The following is a 24,011-nucleotide window of genomic DNA, read 5'->3' on the forward strand; positions in this document are numbered from 1 at the left end:
AAAAAAACAACCCAAAAAACCCCAAACACCACATTTTTGGTGTCTCCCAAGGCGTAGAAAATAGAAAATAAAAGCAGGCATTTCTTGCACCATGCAAATGAAATGCATACTTTGTCCCTTATAGCACAATTCGCCCCTTCTACCAGTCGAAGGCGGAGATAAAGTGGTGCTACTGGTTCCTGCTCCCTGCAGTAACGTCACTTTCTATTTATATAGGATAAGGAGCCTCCAGCAGCTCCACACGATCAGGCAGCAAAGAGCCCAGCAGACCCGTGCGATTTACTTCCTAAAACCGCACTAATGCGATCCAAACTGGGCAGGGACGGATGAAGAGGAAATACGAGGTAAGAGAGGCGAGAGCGGAGAGAGGGGGAGGGGGAGTGCCCTTCCTGGGGAGTGAGGAAAGTGAAAGGGAATCCATTGCACAAGGCCTTCCCCTGCCCTGTAATCGTGCAAGAAACTCCAAGCCTCTCCTGTCCACCTCAGCGTCCTGCTCCCCGTCCTCCTCCGCAGACCTTTCCTCGCCTAAAGCACTGAGAAGAAAGTTTACACTTCAAAGAGCTGCGGAAGTTTGCAGAGCGGGTAATGCAGCCTCTCGTAAAGCTTGTGATCAGCGCCGGCTCCTAGAGTACACCCAGACCCTACCCTACCCTGCCTGTGCTGTACACACATATATATACACATATACATACACACACACACACACACACACACACATATATACACAGACCTCTGTACCATACCCTGCCTGTGCTGTACACACACACACATACACAGACCTCTGTACCATACCCTGCCTGTGCTGTACACACATATATATACATACACACACACACACACACACATATATATACACAGACCTCTGTACCATACCCTGCCTGTGCTGTACACACATATATATACATACACACACACAGACACACACACACACATATATACACAGACCTCTGTACCATACCCTGCCTGTGCTGTACACACACATATATACACATATACATACACACACACACACACACACATATATACACAGACCTCTGTACCATACCCTGCCTGTGCTGTACACACACACACATACACAGACCTCTGTACCATACCCTGCCTGTGCTGTACACACATATACATACACACACACACACACACACACACATATATATACACAGACCTCTGTACCATACCCTGCCTGTGCTGTACACACATATATATACATACACACACACACACACATATATACACAGACCTCTGTACCATACCCTGCCTGTGCTGTACACACACATATATACACATATACATACACACACACACACACATATATACACAGACCTCTGTACCATACCCTGCCTGTGCTGTACACACATATATATACATACACACACACACACATACACAGACCTCTGTACCATTCCCTGCCTGTGCTGTACAGACACACACATACACAGACCTCTGTACCATACCCTGCCTGTGCTGTACACACACATATACATACACACACACACACACACATACACCATACCCTGCCTGTGCTGTACACACATATATATACATACACACACACACACACACATACACAGACCTCTGTACCATACCCTGCCTGTGCTGTACACACACATACACACACAGACCTCTGTACCATACCCTGCCTGTGCCGCACACACACACACACACACACAGACCTCTGTACCATACCCTGCCTGCGCTGTACACACACACACACACACACACACACATATTCACAGACCTCTGTACCATACCCTGCCTGTGCCGTACACACACACACACACACACATATATACACAGACCTCTGTACCATACCCTGCCTGTGCTGTACACACACACACACATATATACACAGACCTCTGTAGCATACCCTGTCTGTGCTGTACACATACATACACACACACATACACAGCCTGTGCTCTACACATACACACACAGAGACCCTCTGTACCAGACCCTGAGTGTGCTGTACACACACACACAGAAAACACAGACCCTCTGTACCATACCCTATACCTTGCCTGTGCTACACTCACATAAACATAATACACAGAGATACTGTTATGGTTTTGAGGTGTTTGAGTGGATTCTTGGGTACTGTGGAAGATGACCACATCCACGGAAAGGAGCCTCGCGGGGATCCACAGACTGGGCTAGACTCAGGACGCACAAACACAGAATTAGATCTTTTATTGTACAGCTGATGGATACCACCAGAGGTGGCAGTAGTGAGGTGATCCAGAGGTAGCAGTCCAGGGACCCTCGGCAGAGGGAACTCGTCTCACCAAGATGGTATAAGGAGATCCCGGTGTAGGTTTCCCAGCACGGCAGAGCTGTAGATGAGACAGACTGAGAGTTAGATTACATACTCACTACGTTGGTGGCTGTATGGGTGACGATTCCAGCAGGCCGAGAGTGCTTCCAGAGGCAGCAAGGAAGCATCAGAGTAGCTCAGACCGGAGGCTTTCCATCCATTCATGATCCATATCAAGATCCTTGCTAACTCGATTAGCTAGCAAACAAGCGTAGGCTAAATACCCGGATGGTGTGACTTCACTCGAGGGGGGCGCCCTCGAGGTTCCCGCCATGCCGTGGATAAAGATGTGGGTGGCGTGCGCACACCCTAGAAGGCCCTTAGGAGAAACATGGCGTGAGGCTTTGCCATAGCCGTTTCCGGGGATGCCGGAGAGAGCGGCCGGCAGACGCTGCGGTAGCCATCTTCCCAAGGCTAGCGGGAAGAGTAGAGAAAAAGGTGAGGCACAAAGGTTGAAGCCGTCTGAGTCCAACGGACGCAACAATACCCCCCTTCAAAGGGCCCCTCCATACCTCCTACCTGGTCTTGGTTTCTGAGGATGCATTCTGTGGTATTGCTGAAGCATCTATTTATCCATGATATTTGCCAAAGGTTCCCAAGAGTTTTCTTCAGGTCCGTAACCCTACCATGACAAGAGGTATTCCCATACTCTGCCTCTCTCTCTCACATCAAGGATAGCATCTACTTGTATTCGATGTCTTCTTCTGCATCAGTAGTTGTAGGTTCAGGTGTCTTGGTGGAGAACTCGCTAAGGACTAGCGGTTTCAGTAGTGAGACATGGAACGCATTATGAATCTTCAACGCTGGTGGAAGTTTCAGACTCTAAATAAAAGTACCCAATCGTCGGAGGATGGGAAAGGGTCCGACGAAGCTGTGGAGCAAAACGAGCTGATGGTAGCTTGAGTCTTAGATGTTTTGTTGAAAGCCAGACTTTGTCATCAGGCTGGAATTCAGAAGCCTTGCAGTGGTGAGCATCATAGCTTTTCTTAGCTCTTTTTCCTGCTTTTTGGAGCATCTCTTTAGTCTTACTCCATAGTAGTTGGATATCTTTGGCAGTAGATTGAGCTGCCGTGGATGACACTGAAAGTGGAAGTGGTAAGGGTGGTAAAGGTAGTCGTCCGTAGACCACTCAAATGGTGTTGATCCAGTTAATGCTGCTGGATGAGAGTTGATGGCGAATTCAGCCCAGGGCAACAGTTCAGCCCAGTCATTTTGACGAGTACCAACATAGGCACGAATGAACATAAGAACATAAGAACATAAGAAAATGCCATACTGGGTCAGACCAAGGGTCCATTAAGCCCAGCATCCTGTTTCCAACAGTGGCCAATCCAGGCCATAAGAACCTGGCAAGTACCCAAAAACTAAGTCTACTCCATGTAACCATTGCTAATGGCAGTGGCTATTCTCTCCATTTGCCCGTTTGACTGAGGATGCTATGCAGAGGTGAAGTCGAGAGAGATATCAAACTTCTTGCACAAAGCTTTCCAGAACTTAGCTGTAAATTGAGCTCCTCTGTCAGAGATGATGTGCTTTGGCATGCCATGTAGGCGAAAGATGTGGGTGATGAAAAGCTTTGCAAGCTTCATGGCTGAGGGCAAGCCAGGGAGAGCCACGAAGTGAGCCATCTTTGAGAAACAATCCACTGTTACCCAGATGGTGTTGTTACCTCCCGAGAGTGGTAAGTCTACCACAAAGTCTGTAGCAATGTGAGTCTAGGGCTCTTCTGGTACTGGCAAGGGTTGGAGTAGGCCCCAAGGCCATCTGGGCGGTGGTTTCTCTCTGGCACAATTGGAACATGAAGCAACATAGGAGGATGTGTCTTCCTTCATGGTGGGCCACCAGTAGTTACTGCCTGTGCTGTAGTTTAGCCAGAGTTCTGCGTTGACCAGGGTGTCCAGCCAGTTTCGAATCGTGAGCCCATGCTAACAGCTTTTTCCTTAGGTTCGTGGGTACAATGGTCCTGCCTGCAGGTACTGGGTGAGTAGCTGACAAGATAACTCTTTTCGGGTCGATGATATGTTGGGGTTCATCAGGTACATCCTCAGAGAGAAATGAGCAAGATAGGGCATCTGCTCTGACGTTCTTATCTCCAGGGCGGTATTTCAGCACAAAGTCAAATCTGTTGAAGAACAGGGACCATCTCGCCTGCCTATGGTTTAGGCGCTGAGCGTGACAGAGGTACCCCAGATTTTTGTGATCCATGAAAACAGTGATCTGATGTTGTGCACCTTCAAGCCAGGGGCGCCACTCTTCAAATGTCATCTTTATTGCCAGTAGTTCTTTATCCCTAATGCCAAAACTGCGAATCTGTGCAAGTTCCCCCCTCGCCGTCTGTTTAGGATTGTAACTGCCTCTCTGTGCAGGTTCCCCCCTCACCTTCTGCTTAGGATTGTAACTGCCTCTCTGTGCGGGTTCCCCCCTCCCCTTCTGCTTAGGATTGTAACTGCCTCTCTGTGCAGGTTCCCCCCTCACCTCCTGCTTAGGATTGTAACTGCCTCTCTGTGCAGGTTCCCCCCTCACCTTCTGCTTAGCATTGTAACTGCCTCTCTGTGCAGGTTCCCCCCTCACCTTCTGCTTAGGATTGTAACTGCCTCTCTGTGCAGGTTCCCCCCTCTCCTTCTGCTTAGGGTTGTAACTGCCTCTCTGTGCAGGTTCCCCCTCACCTTCTGCTTAGGATTGTAACTGCCTCTCTGTGCGGGTTCCCCCCTCCCCTTCTGCTTAGGATTGTAACTGCCCTCTCTGTGCAGGTTCCCCCTCACCTCCTGCTTAGGATTGTAACTGCCTCTCTGGCAGGTTCCCCCCTCACCTCCTGCTTAGGATTGTAACTGCCTCTCTGTGCAGGTCCCCTCCCCTTACTGCTTAGCATTGTAACTGCCTCTCTGTGCAGGTTCCCCCTCACCTTCTGCTTAGGATTGTAACTGCCTCTCTGTGCAGGTTCCCCCCTCACCTTCTGCTTAGGATTGTAACTGCCTCTCTGTGCAGGTTCCCTCCTCACCTTCTGCTTAGGATTGTAACTGCCTCTCTGTGCAGGTTCCCCCCTCACCTTCTGCTTAGGATTGTAACTGCCTCTCTGTGCAGGTTCCCCCCTCACCTTCTGCTTAGGATTGTAACTGCCTCTCTGTGCAGGTTCCCCCCTCACCTTCTGCTTAGGATTGTAACTGCCTCTCTGTGCAGGTTCCCCCCCTCGCCTTCTGCTTAGGATTGTAACTGCCTCTCTGTGCAGGTTCCCCCCTCACCTTCTGCTTAGGATTGTAACTGCCTCTCTGTGCAGGTTCCCCCCTCACCTTCTGCTTAGGATTGTAACTGCCTCTCTGTGCAGTTCCCCCCTCACCTTCTGCTTAGGATTGTAACTGCCTCTCTGTGCAGGTTCCCCCCTCACCTTCTGCTTAGGATTGCAACTGCCTCTCTGTGCAGGTTCCCCCCTCACCTTCTGCTTAGGATTGTAACTGCCTCTCTGTGCAGGTTCCCCCTCACCTTCTGCTTAGGATTGCTAACTGCCTCTCTGTGCAGGTTCCTCCCTCACCTTCTCCTTAGGATGGTAACTGCCTCTCTGTGCAGGTTCCCTCCTCACCTTCTGCTTAGGATTGTAACTGCCTCTCTGTGCAGGTTCCTCCCCTCACCTTCTGCTTAGGATTGTAACTGCCTCTCTGTGCAGGTTCCCCCCTCACCTTCTGCTTAGGGTTGTAACTGCCTCTCTGTGCAGGTTCCCCCCTCGCCTTCTGCTTAGGATTGTAACTGCCTCTCTGTGCAGGTTCCCCCTCACCTTCTGCTTAGGGTTGTAACTGCCTCTCTGTGCAGGTTCCCCCCTCACCTTCTGCTTAGGATTGTAACTGCCTCTCTGTGCAGGTTCCCCCCTCCCCTTCTCCTTAGGATGGTAACTGCCTCTCTGTGCAGGTTCCCTCCTCACCTTCTGCTTAGGATTGTAACTGCCCCTCTGTGCAGGTTCCCCCCTCACCTTCTGCTTAGGATTGTAACTGCCTCTCTGTGCAGGTTCCCTCCTCACCTTCTGCTTAGGATTGTAACTGCCTCTCTGTGCAGGTTCCCCCCTCACCTTCTGCTTAGGATTGTAACTGCCGCTCTGTGCAGGTTCCCCCTCACCTTCTGCTTAGGATTGTAACTGCCTCTCTGTGCAGGTTCCCCCCTCATTTTCTGCTTAGGATTGTAACTGCCTCTCTGTGCAGGTTCCCCCCTCATTTTCTGCTTAGGATTGTAACTGCCCCTCTGTGCAGGTTCCCCCCTCACCTTCTGCTTAGGATTGTAACTGCCTCTCTGTGCAGGTTCCCCTCCTCACCTTCTGCTTAGGATTGTAACTGCCTCTCTGTGCAGGTTCCCCCCTCACCTTCTGCTTAGGATTGTAACTGCCGCTCTGTGCAGGTTCCCCCTCACCTTCTGCTTAGGATTGTAACTGCCTCTCTGTGCAGGTTCCCCCCTCATTTTCTGTTTAGGATTGTAACTGCCCCTCTGTGCAGGTTCCCCCCTCACCTTCTGCTTAGGATTGTAACTGCCGCTCTGTGCAGGTTCCCCCTCACCTTCTGCTTAGGATTGTAACTGCCTCTCTGTGCAGGTTCCCCCCTCATTTTCTGCTTAGGATTGTAACTGCCTCTCTGTGCAGGTTCCCCACTCACCTTCTGCTTAGGATTGTAACTGCCTCTCTGTGCAGGTTCCCCACTCACCTTCTGCTTAGGATTGTAACTGCCTCTCTGTGCAGGTTCCCTCCTCACCTTCTGCTTAGGATTGTAACTGCCTCTCTGGGCAGGTTCCCTCCTCACCTTCTGCTTAGGATTGTAACTGCCTCTCTGTGCAGGTTCCCCCCCTCACCTTCTGCTTAGGATTGTAACTGCCTCTCTGTGCAGGTTCCCCCCTCACCTTCTGCTTAGGGTTGTAACTGCCTCTCTGTGCAGGTTCCCCCCTCACCTTCTGTTTAGGATTGTAACTGCCTCTCTGGGCAGGTTCCCCCCCCCTCACCTCCTGCTTAGGATTGTAACTGCCTCTCTGTGCAGGTTCCCCCCTCACCTTCTCCTTAGGATTGTAACTGCCTCTCTGTGCAGGTTCCCCCCTCACCTTCTCCTTAGGATTGTAACTGCCTCTCTGTGCAGGTTCCCCCCTCACCTTCTCCTTAGGATTGTAACTGCCTCTCTGTGCAGGTTCCCCCCTCACCTTCTCCTTAGGATTGTAACTGCCTCTCTGTGCAGGTTCCCCCCTCACCTTCTCCTTAGGATTGTAACTGCCTCTCTGTGCAGGTTCCCCTCCTCACCTCCTGCTTAGTATTGTAACTGCCTCTCTGTGCAGGTTCCCCCCTCCCCTTCTGCTTAGGATTGTAACTGCCTCTCTGTGCAGGTTCCCCCCTCCCCTTCTCCTTAGGATGGTAACTGCCTCTCTGTGCAGGTTCCCCCCTCACCTTCTGCTTAGGATTGTAACTGCCTCTCTGTGCAGGTTCCCCCCTCACCTCATGCTTAGGGTTGTAACTGCCTCTCTGTGCAGGTTCCCCCCTCACCTTCTGCTTAGGGTTGTAACTGCCTCTCTGTGCAGGTTCCCTCCTCACCTTCTGCTTAGGATTGTAACTGCCTCTCTGTGGAGGTTCCCCCCTCACCTTCTGCTTAGGATTGTAACTGCCTCTCTGTGCAGGTTCCCCCCTCACCTTCTGCTTAGGATTGTAACTGCCTCTCTGTGCAGGTTCCCCCCTCGCCTTCTGCTTAGGATTGTAACTGCCTCTCTGTGCAGGTTCCCCCCTCACCTTCTGCTTAGGATTGTAACTGCCTCTCTGTGCAGGTTCCTCCCTCACCTTCTGCTTAGGATTGTAACTGCCTCTCTGTGCAGGTTCCCCCCTCCCCTTCTCCTTAGGATGGTAACTGCCTCTCTGTGCAGGTTCCCTCCTCACCTTCTGCTTAGGATTGTAACTGCCTCTCTGTGCAGGTTCCCCCCTCACCTTCTGCTTAGGGTTGTAACTGCCTCTCTGTGCAGGTTCCCCCCTCACCTTCTGCTTAGGATTGTAACTGCCTCTCTGTGCGGGTTCCCCCCCTCCCCTTCTGCTTAGGATTGTAACTGCCTCTCTGTGCAGGTTCCCCCCTCTCCTTCTGCTTAGGATTGTAACTGCCTCTCTGTGCAGGTTCCCCCCTCACCTTCTGCTTAGGATTGTAACTGCCTCTCTGTGCAGGTTCCCCCCTCTCCTTCTGCTTAGGATTGTAACTGCCTCTCTGTGCAGGTTCCCCCCCTCACCTTCTGCTTAGGATTGTAACTGCCTCTCTGTGCAGGTTCCCTCCTCACCTTCTGCTTAGGACTGTAACTGCCTCTCTGTGCGGGTTCCCCCCTCACCTTCTGCTTAGGATTGTAACTGCCTCTCTGTGCAGGTTCCCCCCTCACCTCCTGCTTAGGATTGTAACTGCCTCTCTGTGCGGGTTCCCCCCTCACCTTCTGCTTAGGATTGTAACTGCCTCTCTGTGCAGGTTCCCCCCTCTCCTTCTGCTTAGGATTGTAACTGCCTCTCTGTGCAGGTTCCCTCCTCCCCTTCTGCTTAGGATTGTAACTGCCTCTCTGTGCAGTTTCCCTCCTCACCTTCTGCTTAGGATTGTAACTGCCTCTCTGTGCAGGTTCCCCCCTCACCTTCTGCTTAGGATTGTAACTGCCTCTCTGTGCAGGTTCCCCCCTCACCTTCTGCTTAGGATTGTAACTGCCTCTCTGTGCAGGTTCCCCCCTCACCTTCTCCTTAGGATTGTAACTGCCTCTCTGTGCAGGTTCCCTCCTCACCTTCTGCTTAGGATTGTAACTGCCTCTCTGTGCAGGTTCCCCCCTCACCTTCTGCTTAGGATTGTAACTGACTCTCTGTGCAGGTTCCCCCCTCACCTTCTGCTTAGGATTGTAACTGCCTCTCTGTGCAGGTTCCCCCCTCACTTTCTGCTTAGGATTGTAACTGCCTCTCTGTGCAGGTTCCCCCCTCACCTTCTGCTTAGAATTGTAACTGCCTCTCTGTGCAGGTTCCCCCTCACCTTCTGCTTAGGATTGTAACTGCCTCTCTGTGCAGGTTCCCCCCTCACCTCCTGCTTAGGATTGTAACTGCCTCTCTGTGCAGGTTCCCCCCTATCCTTCTGCTTAGGATTGTAACCTGCCTCTCTGTGCAGGTTCCCCCCTCACCTTCTGCTTAGGATTGTAACTGCCTCTCTGTGCAGGTTCCCTTCTCACCTTCTGCTTAGGAATTGTAACTGCCTCTCTGTGCAGGTTCCCTCCTCACCTTCTGCTTAGGATTGTAACTGCCTCTCTGTGCAGGTTCCCCCCCTCACCTTCTGCTTAGGATTGTAACTGCCTCTCTGTGCAGGTTCCCCCCTCACCTTCTGCTTAGGATTGTAACTGCCTCTCTGTGCAGGTTCCCTCCTCACCTTCTGCTTAGGATTGTAACTGCCTCTCTGTGCAGGTTCCCCCCTCTCCTTCTGCTTAGGATTGTAACTGCCTCTCTGTGCAGGTTCCCCCCCTCACCTTCTGCTTAGGATTGTAACTGCCTCTCTGTGCAGGTTCCCCCCTCACCTTCTGCTTAGGATTGTAAACTGCCTCTCTGTGCAGGTTCCCCCCTCACCTTCTGTTTAGGGTTGTAACTGCCTCTCTGTGCAGATTCCCTCCTCACCTTCTGCTTAGGATTGTAACTGCCTCTCTGTGCAGGTTCCCTCCTCACCTTCTGCTTAGGATTGTAACTGCCTCTCTGTGCAGGTTCCCTCCTCACCTTCTGCTTAGGATTGTAACTGCCTCTCTGTGCAGGTTCCCCCTCCCCTTCTGCTTAGCATTGTAACTGCCTCTCTGTGCAGGTTCCCCCCTCACCTTCTGCTTAGGATTGTAACTGCCTCTCTGGGCAGGTTCCCTCCTCACCTTCTGCTTAGGATTGTAACTGCCTCTCTGTGCAAGTTCCCCCCTCACCTTCTGCTTAGGATTGTAACTGCCTCTCTGTGCAGGTTCCCTTCTCACCTTCTGCTTAGGATTGTAACTGCCTCTCTGTGCAGGTTCCCTCCTCGCCTTCTGCTTAGGATTGTAACTGCCTCTCTGTGCAGGTTCCCTCCTCGCCTTCTGCTTAGGATTGTAACTGCCTCTCTGTGCAGGTTCCCCCCTCTCCTTCTGCTTAGGATTGTAACTGCCTCTCTGTGCAGGTTCCCCCCCTCACCTTCTGCTTAGGATTGTAACTGCCTCTCTGTGCAGGTTCCCTCCTCTCCTTCTGCTTAGGATTGTAACTGCCTCTCTGTGCAGGTTCCCCCCTCACCTTCTGCTTAGAATTGTAACTGCCTCTCTGTGCAGGTTCCCTCCTCACCTTCTGCTTAGGATTGTAACTGCCTCTCTGTGCAGGTTCCCCCCTCACCTTCTGCTTAGGATTGTAACTGCCTCTCTGTGCAGGTTCCCCCCTCACCTTCTGCTTAGGATTGTAACTGCCTCTCCGTGCAGGTTCCCCCCCCCACCTTCTGCTTAGGATTGTAACTGCCTCTCTGTCCAGGTTTCCCCCCTCACCTTCTGCTTAGGATTGTAACTGCCTCTCTGTGCAGGTTCCCCCCTCACTTTCTGCTTAGGATTGTAACTGCCTCTCTGTGCAGGTTCCCCCCTCACCTTCTGCTTAGGATTGTAACTGCCTCTCTGTGCAGGTTCCCTCCTCACCTTCTGCTTAGGATTGTAACTGCCTCTCTGTGCAGGTTCCCCCCTCTCCTTCTGCTTAGGATTGTAACTGCCTCTCTGTGCAGGTTCCCCCCTCACCTTCTGCTTAGGATTGTAACTGCCTCTCTGTGCAAGTTCCCCCCTCACCTTCTGCTTAGGATTGTAACTGCCTCTCTGTGCAGGTTCCCCCCTCTCCTTCTGCTTAGGATTGTAACTGCCTCTCTGTGCAGGTTCCCCCCTCACCTTCTGCTTAGGATTGTAACTGCCTCTCTGTGCAGGTTCCCTCCTCTCCTTCTGCTTAGGATTGTAACTGCCTCTCTGTGCAGGTTCCCCCCTCACCTTCTGCTTAGGATTGTAACTGCCTCTCTGTGCAGGTTCCCCCCTCACCTTCTGCTTAGGGTTGTAACTGCCTCTCTGTGCAGGTTCCCCCCTCTCCTTCTGCTTAGGATTGTAACTGCCTCTCTGTGCAGGTTCCCCCCCTCTCCTTCTCCTTAGGATTGTAACTGCCTCTCTGTGCAGGTTCCCCCCCTCTCCTTCTGCTTAGGGTTGTAACTGCCTCTCTGTGCAGGTTCCCCCTCACCTTCTGCTTAGGATTGTAACTGCCTCTCTGTGCAGGTTCCCCCCTCTCCTTCTGCTTAGGGTTGTAACTGCCTCTCTGTGCAGGTTCCCCCTCACCTTCTGCTTAGGATTGTAACTGCCTCTCTGTGCAGGTTCCCCCCTCACCTCATGCTTAGGGTTGTAACTGCCTCTCTGTGCAGGTTCCCCCTCACCTTCTGCTTAGGGTTGTAACTGCCCCTCTGTGCAGGTTCCCCCCTCTCCTTCTGCTTAGGATTGTAACTGCCTCTCTGTGCAGGTTCCCCCCTCTCCTTCTGCTTAGGATTGTAACTGCCTCTCTGTGCAGGTTCCCCCCTCTCCTTCTGCTTAGGGTTGTAACTGCCTCTCTGTGCAGGTTCCCCCCTCACCTTCTGCTTAGGATTGTAACTGCCCCTCTGTGCAGGTTCCCCCCTCACCTTCTCCTTAGGATTGTAACTGCCTCTCTGTGCAGGTTCCCCCCTCACCTTCTGCTTAGGATTGTAACTGCCTCTCTGTGCAGGTTCCCCCCTCACCTTCTGCTTAGGATTGTAACTGCCCCTCTGTGCAGGTTCCCCCCTCACCTCATGCTTAGGGTTGTAACTGCCTCTCTGTGCAGGTTCCCCCCTCACCTTCTGCTTAGGATTGTAACTGCCTCTCTGTGCAGGTTCCCCCCTCTCCTTCTGCTTAGGATTGTAACTACCTCTCTGTGCAGGTTCCCCCCTCTCCTTCTGCTTAGGGTTGTAACTGCCTCTCTGTGCAATTACAAACGGTTTAACTCTTTAACAGTTTTTTCTTCTCTTTAGAAAAAGAATATCAAGTGTGAAGCCGGTCTCTGAGTCAGAGTTCAGAGGTCATGCTTGTCTTGTTCACTTTCTTAGGTTTTTTTAACAGCGCAGCCTCTATAAAACTTTCCATAAATCTTAGGAGCAGAGCATCTGAAGAGTGAGGAAGAAGATGGGTGCAGCTGCCTCCCTGCTAGAGAAGGCATTGGGCTGCTGGATGTGGTCAGAGAAGCTGTTATGCTCTTCTGCAGCGAGTGGCTGGCACTCCAGGCTGGGGGTGAGCCGTCACTTCCCAGACTTGCATGCGGCCGCCCCACATTCCCTTCCAGACCTTGTGGCGAGATCTCTCCTCCACAAGGGATCTCGCCATCTCCATTGCTGGTCCCACGCGATGGAACTCACTTCCCACCTTTCTTCGACTTGAGCCCTGTACCACCAAATTCAAAAAGAAATTAAAGAGTGGCTGAACCTATCTTTAAAATTACATGCACCACCAAAAAACCTAAGGTCCGCAAATAAGGCTCTCCTCTCAATACCAACAATACGATCGGTAAGATTGAGTCAGGTGAGAGAACGAGCACTGTCCATAGCAGGATGCAAACTTTGGAACAGTGAACCAACAGAACTGAGATTAACGATCGATAAGGAAAAATTAAGGCTGATTTAAAAACCTGGCTATTTAAACGCGCTTACTTAGAAAATGAACAATAAACTACAAATATATATAAACCTTAAATGGCTAGTTACAGGTTGAAAGGAATGCTCCAAACTTTAAGCTAAAGGCAGAACTGATTTTATGTTATGTTGTGTGAGTGTGATATTATATTTATGTTGGTTTTATTATTTTGGTTTAACTTTTACCCTTGAATAATACACAGAGGAATAGCCTTTTACAATTTTATTTCTACTTGCACAGCTAAAATACTTTTATATGCTTTTAAATAATTTTAGCTGTTATCTTTTATTGGACTTATTTATTGTCGGCCGGATTTTAAATGCCCTGCGCGGGTAAATCTGGCCGGATTTACGCACGCAGGGCCCTCGCGCGCCTATTTTGCATAGGCCGCCGGTGCGCGCAGAGCCCCGGGACGCGCGTAAGTCCTGGGGCTTCGTAAAAGGGGCGGGCCCGGGGGCGTGTCGCCGGCCCGGTGGCTGTTGCCTCCAAGGCCGCTCCGAATTTGGAGTGGCCTTGGAGGGAACAGGCAGCGCGCGCTGGGCTCGGCGCGCGCAGGTTGCACAAATGTGCACCCCCTTGCGCGCGCCGACCCCGGATTTTATAAGATACTCGCGGCTACGCGCGTATCTTAGAAAATCCAGCGTACTTTTGTTCGCGCCTGGTGCGCGAACAAAAGTATGTGCTTGCGCAAAATTATAAAATCTACCCCTGTATTTTCTCTTTGTGTAAGTTGTAAACTGCTGCGAAGGCTAACGCCAATGCGGCAGTATAGAAAAACTAATCAACTATAAACTATAAAGACATGGCTCTTTAAGCAGGCCTACCCAGATTAGACTCTTACCACCCTCATCCTCTTGCCTGAGGATGAACTGAGCCTGTAAAAAGTTCTTGTTTTCACTTTGTTACTTGTAGTACATAACTTGTTGTTTGCATTATATTCCTCTTTGCTCTGTCTCTGGCTCCCTCTCGGCCTCTTTCTGTTCACTGCCCATCCCCCATTACCTGTTTTTTGTACTTTCCACCTTTTAGTTCAGATGTAAACCGGTATGATGTTCCCTACTAATGCCGCTATTTATATATATACACAAATTTTAAATAAATAAATTATTCGAAGGGAACTTGGAGCATAAGCTGGAGCTGCATCCAAGCAGATGGAGGCTATTTCTGGGGAGATGTCTGCTTCGGAGCAAGAACTGGAAGAAGTACAAGGAAGCAGTTGCTAAGGAGAATGGAAATTATTCAGAACCCTTTGAGAGTTACGAATGTGTCATCAACTCTCCCCAAGTTCATACACTTTCTGGATTTGAGCTTTTTAAAATGTAAATATTATATGACTGGTTGTTGGTTAGTTCCCTTGCCTCTCGTTGTGAAGGCACCGTATGTAACTTGCTGCCTCAATCTACCTCTTTGGCAGAGGAAACATCTTCACGTTCTCAGATACCGGCGTCTTCTCCACAAATAAGTGCTCCAAATGCAACCCTTACGTTGAAAGGAAGAGCAATGCGCCTTTCTCTCTTCGCTACCTGCAAGGCTGCTACCCTGAGGCGCAATACGACCTTCTGAAAAAGGCCTGAGTTGTGTGCAATGGACTGGGGCACCCGGTGCAGTTATCAGGCTCACCCTCCTCAGGTTGTGCCACTGCTCCACAGATAGGGAACAGGGACTGCGCAAATGCTGACTTCAGAGCCGAGCAACGCGTTATCCGCTGTTCAAACATTGTGCATGGTTCTAGCGTTCACTGAAACTGAGAAATGAAGTCAGGACTGGTTTAATTATTAAGCCGTAGTGCCCAGTCCGGCCTTGCTTCCTCATTCTGACAGATCCTCATCATCTTGCAACATAACAGGGCCAAGCCAAATCTTTGTGGTATGTTTGTCCCAATCAGCCAATCAGAATGGACCCTTTGGCCTATTTCGGTGCTGAGTCCCCAGTCTGTAGAGGACGGTGTGCTGAGCAGAGGTATAAAATATTGCCCAGCTTTGTTTCAACCTCATTATTTTGCTTTGTGGCCATCTCTGTGGCCTTTCATCCCAGCCTCTCCCCTGTGGCCCAGAAACCCACCCTGGCATGAGGGTTGGAGGGGCTCCTGGAAGCCTCCTTCAATGCCATTCCTTGGCTGGTAGGGGCCATCACTGACGTGTTCACTGCCTTCCCCTCTCCTCAGCCTGAGTGCAGCACTTCCACAGCATCTACAGGGCTGACCAGCTCCAGCAGATGGGGACTCAGAACCTGGCTCTCCATGCCACAGGGCCCACCTACTAATCATCAATTTCAGGGGTCTAATGTTTGCTACGAATCTAGATGCCATGCTTTTTTATTAAATGTACATATCCCCAAATTTGGTAATTGTTTTCTGACTAAAATATCAGGACATTCTATTGAGAGAAAAATGTTTGTGTTTGTATTTACATTTATGGAATTATATGGGGCTATTGAGTTTGAAACCTCTCATACAGGGTCATTCATCAAAATGCGCTATGGCGTTAACACCTGCGATAGTTATTGCAACGCGTGGAACGAATGTAAATTTGATAAATTTATTCAGAGGGGTGGAATTAATAAAAAGGAGGGGCATTATTGCATTGTGTGATAGTGTAACACATGCTTTTCATGCCAGAAATAACTACATTTTTCTCCTAATGTTAAGTTATGAGATATGCCTGACATTTTTGGGCAGAGAGAGAGGGAGAGTGGAGTGGAGTGGAGTAGAGAGAGCCTTTAGGGTGGTGCACATAGTAGTCAACTATTTAAACTGCTATAGGAGAGCCAGCTAGTAACTCGAGGTGAGGTTTTGGAGATGGTCTAGGGTTCTGGAGACAGTTTTACATGCAGAGTGAGATGTACGAACAGCACAGTAGACCTTGGTGAAGATTTGACCTGATTTGGAGTAAAGAAAGTCACACAAAGATGAGATTTCTACACTTTTCTCTCGCTCTAGCTTGATGGACTCTCTACCAGGGTACTATTAAGCTAGAGCGAGAGAGCACTGAAGTAATTTCATCTTAGTCTGACTTTCCTCACTCCAAATCACGTCACATCTTCACTGAGGTCTACTGTGCTGTTCGTACACCTAACTCTGCATGTAAAACTGGCCCCAAAACCCTAGACCATCATCAAAACCTCACCTCGAGTTACTCCCTCCTATAGTGATATAAATAGTTGACTAATATGAAAGCCTTATAAAGAGTCAGTCTCTCTTTCTTTCTCGTTCTCTCTTTCTTTCTCTCTCTCTCTCTCTCTCTCACTCTCACATCCAACACTCCTTTTCCTTATCATGGGTGTTATCCGTGCAAAAATTATTGCATTTTGATGAATCTAGGGGTCATTTTGAATTTACTGCCTTAGCAAACATTATAGAGGTCCATATTAAAACCATTTAGACGGATAACTCACAAGTTATTTTGTGTTATTCAACCTTCACTGGTTACCAGTCAATCGGCAGATTAAGTACAAGATTGCCTTCCTAGCACATAAACGACTGTCGTTGAACTCTTTTGCATGGGCAAACGCCATGCTTCATGTCTACAATCCCAGAAGAGTACTTCGTTCAACACAACGGGGATTGTCAGACGTCCCCTCTGTGCTTCAGGCACATTTAGCAGAAATTCATGAAAGATCGTTCTCAGTTGCTGCCCCAGTATTTGGGAACTCTTTGCTGCAGGAACTCCAGCTTACATTGTACATTAAAATGTTTAAGATGCTGTGAAAAACCTACCCATTCATGCAAGCTTTCTTTTGCTGAGCTCTCTTCTGCAGGTTCTCAGAATATTGATATATTTTGTGTATTGTACAGAGTCAATTTTCACAGAGATTACTTCAGTGTTCTCTCGCCCTAGCTTGATGGTACCCTGGTAGAGAGTCCCTCAAGACAGGGCAAGAGAACATTGTAGAAATCTCATCTTTGTGTGACTTTTCTCACTCTAAATCACATCAAATCTTCACCAAGGTGTACTGTGCTGTTCGTACGTCTCACTCTGCATGTAAAACTGACCCCCAAACCCTAGACCACCACAAAACCTCACCTCGAGTTACTAGCTGGCCCTCCTATAGCAGTTGACCACTATGTGTGCCAACCCAGACACGCGCTCTCTCTCTCCCCCCAAAATGGAATTTACAATATTTATCATGAATTGCATTTTGTCAGTTTCGGGCCTATCATGCAGCTTTACGCAGGAAGAAAGGTGTAGTTATTTCTGGCATTAAAAGCATACGTCACGCTATCACCCGGTGCGATAATGGCCCTCATTTTCATTGATGGTCCCCAATCCCACCTCTTTGAATAGATTTGAAAAATTTGCATTCGTGCCACACGTTGCGATAAGTATTGCATGTGTTATGGCGTTATCGCGGGCGTTAACGCCATAAAGCAATTTGATGAATGGCCCTGTATGTTTTTTGTGGGCCACATAAAGCCTTGTGCAGAATGCAGCGTACAAAGGAAACGAGTGAAACACGTTATTAATTGTAGTAATCTAGCGAAGAGCAGAAAAGTGCAACATAAAATGCTAGAGGTGTGCGGATCTGCAACATAGGGATGGATCAGCCGGTAAGGTAATCAGACCCAGGTGTCTATCTGCATTTTCAGCCACAGAGTTTGCCCGACTGGACGTAGAGCACCATTTCTGTACCCGCAGCTGTGCAGTCAGATTTAGCCAGTTAGTGCTAAAAATCCACGCTGATCGGCTAAACAAAAAAACCCCTCACCCCCAGAGCCCTGCTTCCTTTCTGACTGGGTAAATTTCTACAGCTTGCACAAATTTAGCCTTTTTTAGGGGTTGGGGGGAATTCTTATCCAGTTCATTTTATTCTGTTAACTCCTGATGTCCGCTGGATATCTGCTCTGAAAATGCAGCAAATGACAGCAGATCGGTCCAGTTCTTCCTGTCCACACTGCTAAGGATACATCCCAGCTGCCAGCCCCTCATCCAGGACACTTATTTATTTATTTAACATTTTTATATACCGAAATTCATGTAGCAAAGTTACATATCAATTCGGTTTACATTATAACATTAAACAGGCAAGACAGAGTGCAATTACATTGAACAGGAGGATAAACTTGGATCAAGTAACTTGTTTTTTTTCATTCTCCTCATTTCTAACCGCCATCTTGGGAAGATGAGCATTCGAGATCTCCTAACTCGTCCACACCCAGGACTCATCAAGCCCAAGAATAAGATCAGAAAATGTTTCTTCCAGGGAGGGATGGGGAATGCAGGGGACAATCTTCTGGGAGAGTTGGTAGAGGCAAAACCAGCAACAGAATTCAAGAAAGCCCGGGATAAACAAAAAGTGAGAGAAAGCCAGAGATGAGCTGGGGTCTCTGGCCCTGCACCAGGAAATGAACGGGGGCTGCCCAGAAGAGCCTTAAGTTCCTCTCGGCTTTCATTATCTATATTTCTTTCTTCTTGGGTTTCCCTGAATGCAAGATTCATATTTGCTTTTATGGTCAGACTTTTGCAGCATTTTGTCCCTGAAGCAGCACACTCTTAACACTGTTGTTCCAATATTTAGTTACAGATTGTAACTTTCCTACTTTTAATTGTTTAATTTATTTTTTATTTTAGTGAAAATGCACCTCAAGTGTCAGTGTTGATGACCATCAATAAAGAACATTGAAGATTCCTCAGAGCATTGATAAGAAATGTATGATTAACGAGTCATGGCTTCCTTCTGGAACATTCCTCTGCCAGACGATGACGCAAGACATCCTGGAGAAAACTCGGTTTACTCAGTGCCTTCCAATCCTTCCGGGCTGCTTTGGCAAACCCCTTTTTCTGTAGATGAAGTACATTTGGGATCGACTGGGGAAAATGTGGTTTACTCCAGCAATTTCACATCTTCTGGCCATGTTCCCTTGGGTTTTGATCAGCTGACAGAGGATATGTGGGTCCCTTTTTACAGCCTGTCATGTCCTTATCAACCCGAGGAACACTCATATCATGAGCTACACATGTTTAATTGGGATCTGAAAGAGCATCCAGATGTCCCAAGGCAACCTCAGACATCTTATGGTCTGCAACTAGACTTGCAGGGACCTCCATATTCCTGGCAGCAAAATACCGAGAGGCCTTCGATTGGTTTTGTGCCATTTGTAGTACCAGACGGCAGCAATGACAGCAGACTATATCCCTGTTTAACGAACACTGGAGCGACGCACATCAGTGCTGGTAATGGTAACAGGAGGTGCAGTTATCCAACCCCATTTACGAACACTGTAAGTGGAAACTGGGGAAATAGAGAAGAAAATAAGGATCGGAATTTTGAGATAGGATTCGAGGCTGCTGAACGCCTGTATAACCCCGATGGCACTAAGACTCGGCAGGACGGAGAGCAAAGGGGAATTTATCTGACCATGGAAATTCAATAAACGTCCCTCTTAGAAGATTAACCATTGGACCATCCTGGCCAAGCGCTTCTGCAAGCGGCAAGGTAGGTAGCTAAGGATTGCTGGCAGGAGTGAATGCTTTCCCTCTTCCACACTTTCTCTCCCTCACTCTCTCACCCTCCCTGACTTGTGTTCTACTCCTGTGGGTATTTCCTAGGTAAACCGCTTAGATCAAGGGTAAAATTAAATATCCTCTGCCCTCGGCTGCCCTCCCGTTTCTCCCCCACTGCTGCCGGTAGTGCCCGCTCCAAGCGCACATCCCTGCTCTGTTCCCTGCTCGCCTCCTGAAGGGGAGAGACCCAGCAGCCTTCAGGGGAAATCCCAGAGATTTCGAGGGATGCAGATTGCCCTCTTTGCTGACAGCGTTGGGCCAGAAAATCTGCACACAAGTTAACACCAATTTTCAATGTGAATTCCCCCACAGAAACAGCAAGGAGGAGTGGCCCTAGTGGTGATCGCAGCGCTGAGAACCAGGAAGCCAGGGGCCACATCCCTGGGACCTCCAGCAAGTCCCTTCCCCCTCCACTGCCTCAGGTGCTTGCACCCCTGGACCCCCCTAGGACACAATGTTTTTTCGCGAGAGGGGTCCCGTAATTGCGAGGGGGGGATGTTGTCAAAATAGTGGGGCCCCTCTCCCAAAAAAGCATCTTGGCTGTCTGGCACATTCTTTTGTCTTGCAGCCAAACACCGCAGGACAAAACAGCAGTGCGGGTGGGCCTTTAAACATGGCGGCAGCCCCAACCTCACTGCACCGCCATCGCCTTAAAGGGCCACTGGCTTGAAAGAGAAAACTCGCACGCAAACAGTCGGGCAAAAAAATATATATTTGTCTCCATTCTAATAAACGCTCAAATTTGGACTACTTTGGCGTCTAATCCGCATATTTGCCTAACACGGCCTTTTTAGATAGCCTACCCTCCTGCTTTCTCAGTCCGAAATTTCAGAAGGGATCCAGCCGCCTGACCACGGAGCTAGACAGACAGATCCCCCCCCCCTCCATCTTTGAAATTTTTCTGCCACTCAGCAGTTAAATATAAGAACCCACAGTATCTGAGTGTAATCCACTCTGAAGTGGCAAAGCGCAGAATATTAAAAACAAACAAACCTAGGCCTCACTTCAGAAAGGCTAGAGATAGTCGGGGAAAGGCAACCAAAATGGTGTGGGGTCTGCATGAAAAGACATAGGAGATGAGACTAGAGGACCTCAATACGTCTTCCCGCATGCCTCTTACAAGCATTGCAAAAATGCTCCTGTTAGGATGCAGGAAATGCGATCACATTGCACCCTCGCTCCGCTGGCTGCCTGTACAGTCTCGAATCTAAATCATTCACACTAGTAACAGCGGGAGGATAGGTGTGACACTACAAGCACACACACACACACACACACAGCGCAGAGAGCAGCAGCATCCCAAAGGGAGCACACACCTGACGCCTGTAACACATCGTGCACACTAGTAACAGCGGGAAGATAGGTGTGACACTACAAGCACACACACACAGCGCAGTGAGCAGCAGCATCCCAAAGGGAGCACACACCTGACACCTGTAACAGATCGTGCACACTAGTAACAGCGGGAGGATAGGTGTGACACTACAAGCACACACACACACACACACAGCGCAGAGAGCAGCAGCATCCCAAAAGGAGCACACACCTGACGCCTGTAACATATCGTGCACACTAGTAACAGCGGGAGGATAGGTGTGACACTACAAGCACACACACAGCGCAGAGAGCAGCAGCAGCCCAAAGGGAGCACATACCTGACGCCTGTAAGAGATCGTGCACACTAGTAACAGCGGGAGGATAGGTGTGACACTACAAGCGCACGCACACACACACACACACACAGTGCAGAGAGCAGCAGCATCCCAAAGGGAGCACACACCTGACGCCTGTAAGAGATCGTGCACACTAGTAACAGCGGGAGGATAGGTGTGACACTACAAGCACACACACACACATAGCGTAGAGAGCAACAGGATCCCAAAGGGAGCACACACCTGACGCCTGTAACACATCATGCACACTAGTAACAGCGGGAGGATAGGTGTGACACTACAAGCACACACACACACACAGCGCAGAGAGCAGCAGCATCCCAAAGGGAGCACACACCTGACGCCTGTAACACATCGTGCACACTAGTAACAGCGGGAGAATAGGTGTAACACCACAAGCACACACACACACACACAGCGCAGAGAGCAGCAGCATCCCAAAGGGAGCACATACCTGACGCCTGTAAGAGATCGTGCACACTAGTAACAGCGGGAGAATAGGTGTGACACTACAAGCACACACACACACAGCGCAGAGAGCAGCAGCATCCCAAAGGGAGCAGACACCTGACGCCTGTAAGAGATCGTGCACACTAGTAACAGCGGGAGGATAGGTGTGACACTACAAGCACACACACACACACACACACAGCGCAGAGAGCAGCAGCATCCCAAAGGGAGCACACACCTGACGCCTGTAAGAGATCGTGCACACTAGTAACAGCAGGAGGATAGGTGTGACACTACAAGCACACACACACATAGCGCAGAGAGCAGCAGCATCCCAAAGGGAGCACACACCTGACGCCTGTAAGAGATCGTGCACACTAGTAACAGAGGGAGGATAGGTGTGACACTACAAGCACACACACACATAGCGCAGAGAGCAGCAGCATCCCAAAGGGAGCACACACCTGACGCCTGTAAGAGATCGTGCACACTAGTAACAGCGGGAGGATAGGTGTGACACTACAAGCACACACACACACACACACACAGCGCAGAGAGCAGCAGCATCCCAAAGGGAGCACACACCCGACGCCTGTAAGAGATCGTGCACACCAGTAACAGCGGGAGGATAGGTGTGACACTACAAGCACACACACACACACACACACAGCGCAGAGAGCAGCAGCATCCCAAAGGGAGCACACACCCGACGCCTGTAAGAGATCGTGCACACTAGTAACAGAGGGAGGATAGGTGTGACACTACAAGCACACACACACACACACACACAGCGCAGAGAGCAGCAGCATCCCAAAGGGAGCACACACCCGACGCCTGTAAGAGATCGTGCACACCAGTAACAGCGGGAGGATAGGTGTGACACTACAAGCACACACACACACACACACACACAGCGCAGAGAGCAGCAGCATCCCAAAGGGAGCACACACCCGACGCCTGTAAGAGATCGTGCACACCAGTAACAGCGGGAGGATAGGTGTGACACTACAAGCACACACACACACACATACAGCGCAGAGAGGAACAGGATCCCAAAGGGAGCACATACCTGATGCCTGTAAGACATCGTGCACACTAGTAACAGAGGGAGGATAGGTGTGACACTACAAGCACACACACACACACACACACACACACAGCGCAGAGAGCAGCAGCATCCCAAAGGGAGCACACACCCGACGCCTGTAAGAGATCGTGCACACCAGTAACAGCGGGAGGATAGGTGTGACACTACAAGCACACACACACATAGCGCAGAGAGCAGCAGCATCCCAAAGGGAGCACACACCTGACGCCTGTAAGAGATCGTGCACACTAGTAACAGCGGGAGGATAGGTGTGACACTACAAGCACACACACACACACACACACACAGCGCAGAGAGCAGCAGCATCCCAAAGGGAGCACACACCCGACGCCTGTAAGAGATCGTGCACACCAGTAACAGCGGGAGGATAGGTGTGACACTACAAGCACACACACACAGCGCATAGAGCAGCAGCATCCCAAAGGGAGCACACACCTGACACCTGTAAGAGATCGTGCACACTAGTAACAGAGGGAGGATAGGTGTGACACTACAAGCACACACACACACACACACAGCGCAGAGAGCAGCAGCATCCCAAAGGGAGCACGCACCCGACGCCTGTAAGAGATCATGCACACCAGTAACAGCGGGAGGATAGGTGTGACACTACAAGCACACACACACACACACACAGCGCAGAGAGCAGCAGCATCCCAAAGGGAGCACACACCCGACGCCTGTAAGAGATCGTGCACACCAGTAACAGCGGGAGGATAGGTGTGACACTACAAGCACACACACACACACATACAGCGCAGAGAGGAACAGGATCCCAAAGGGAGCACACACCTGACACCTGTAAGACATCGTGCACACTAGTAACAGCGGGAGGATAGGTGTGACACTACAAGCACACACACACACACACATAACGCAGAGAGCAGCAGCATCCCAAAGGGAGCACACACCCGATGCCTGTAAGAGATCGTGCACACCAGTAACAGCGGGAGGATAGGTGTGACACTACAAGCACACACACACACACAGCGCAGAGAGCAGCAGCATCCCAAAGGGAGCACACACCCGACGCCTGTAAGAGATCGTGCACACCAGTAACAGCGGGAGGATAGGTGTGACACTACAAGCACACACACACACAGCGCAGAGAGCAGCAGCATCCCAAAGGGAGCACACACCTGACACCTGTAAGAGATCGTGCACACTAGTAACAGCGGGAGGATAGGTGTGACACCACAAGCACACACACACACACAGCGCAGAGAGCAGCAGCATCCCAAAGGGAGCACACACCTGACGCCTGTAAGACATCGTGCACCTTCCAGAGCGCAGCTCCTTACCTGAAATGCTACGCATGA

At 50.0% G+C, this 24,011-nt stretch overlaps 1 protein-coding gene across 1 annotated transcript in view; it reads left to right on the plus strand.

The window, feature by feature from the left end:
• Positions 1–224: 224 nt before the first annotated feature.
• PIK3C2G (phosphatidylinositol-4-phosphate 3-kinase catalytic subunit type 2 gamma) overlaps positions 225–24,011 on the plus strand; it is a 183,699-nt gene continuing 159,912 nt past the window's right edge. Inside the window, 2 exon segments of the mRNA XM_029597544.1 lie at positions 225–344; positions 18,529–19,393. The gene's annotated coding sequence lies outside the window, so the exon portion shown is untranslated.

Source organism: Rhinatrema bivittatum, chromosome 4 (assembly GCF_901001135.1).
Source record: "Rhinatrema bivittatum chromosome 4, aRhiBiv1.1, whole genome shotgun sequence".
Classification (NCBI taxonomy): Eukaryota; Metazoa; Chordata; class Amphibia; order Gymnophiona; family Rhinatrematidae; genus Rhinatrema; species Rhinatrema bivittatum.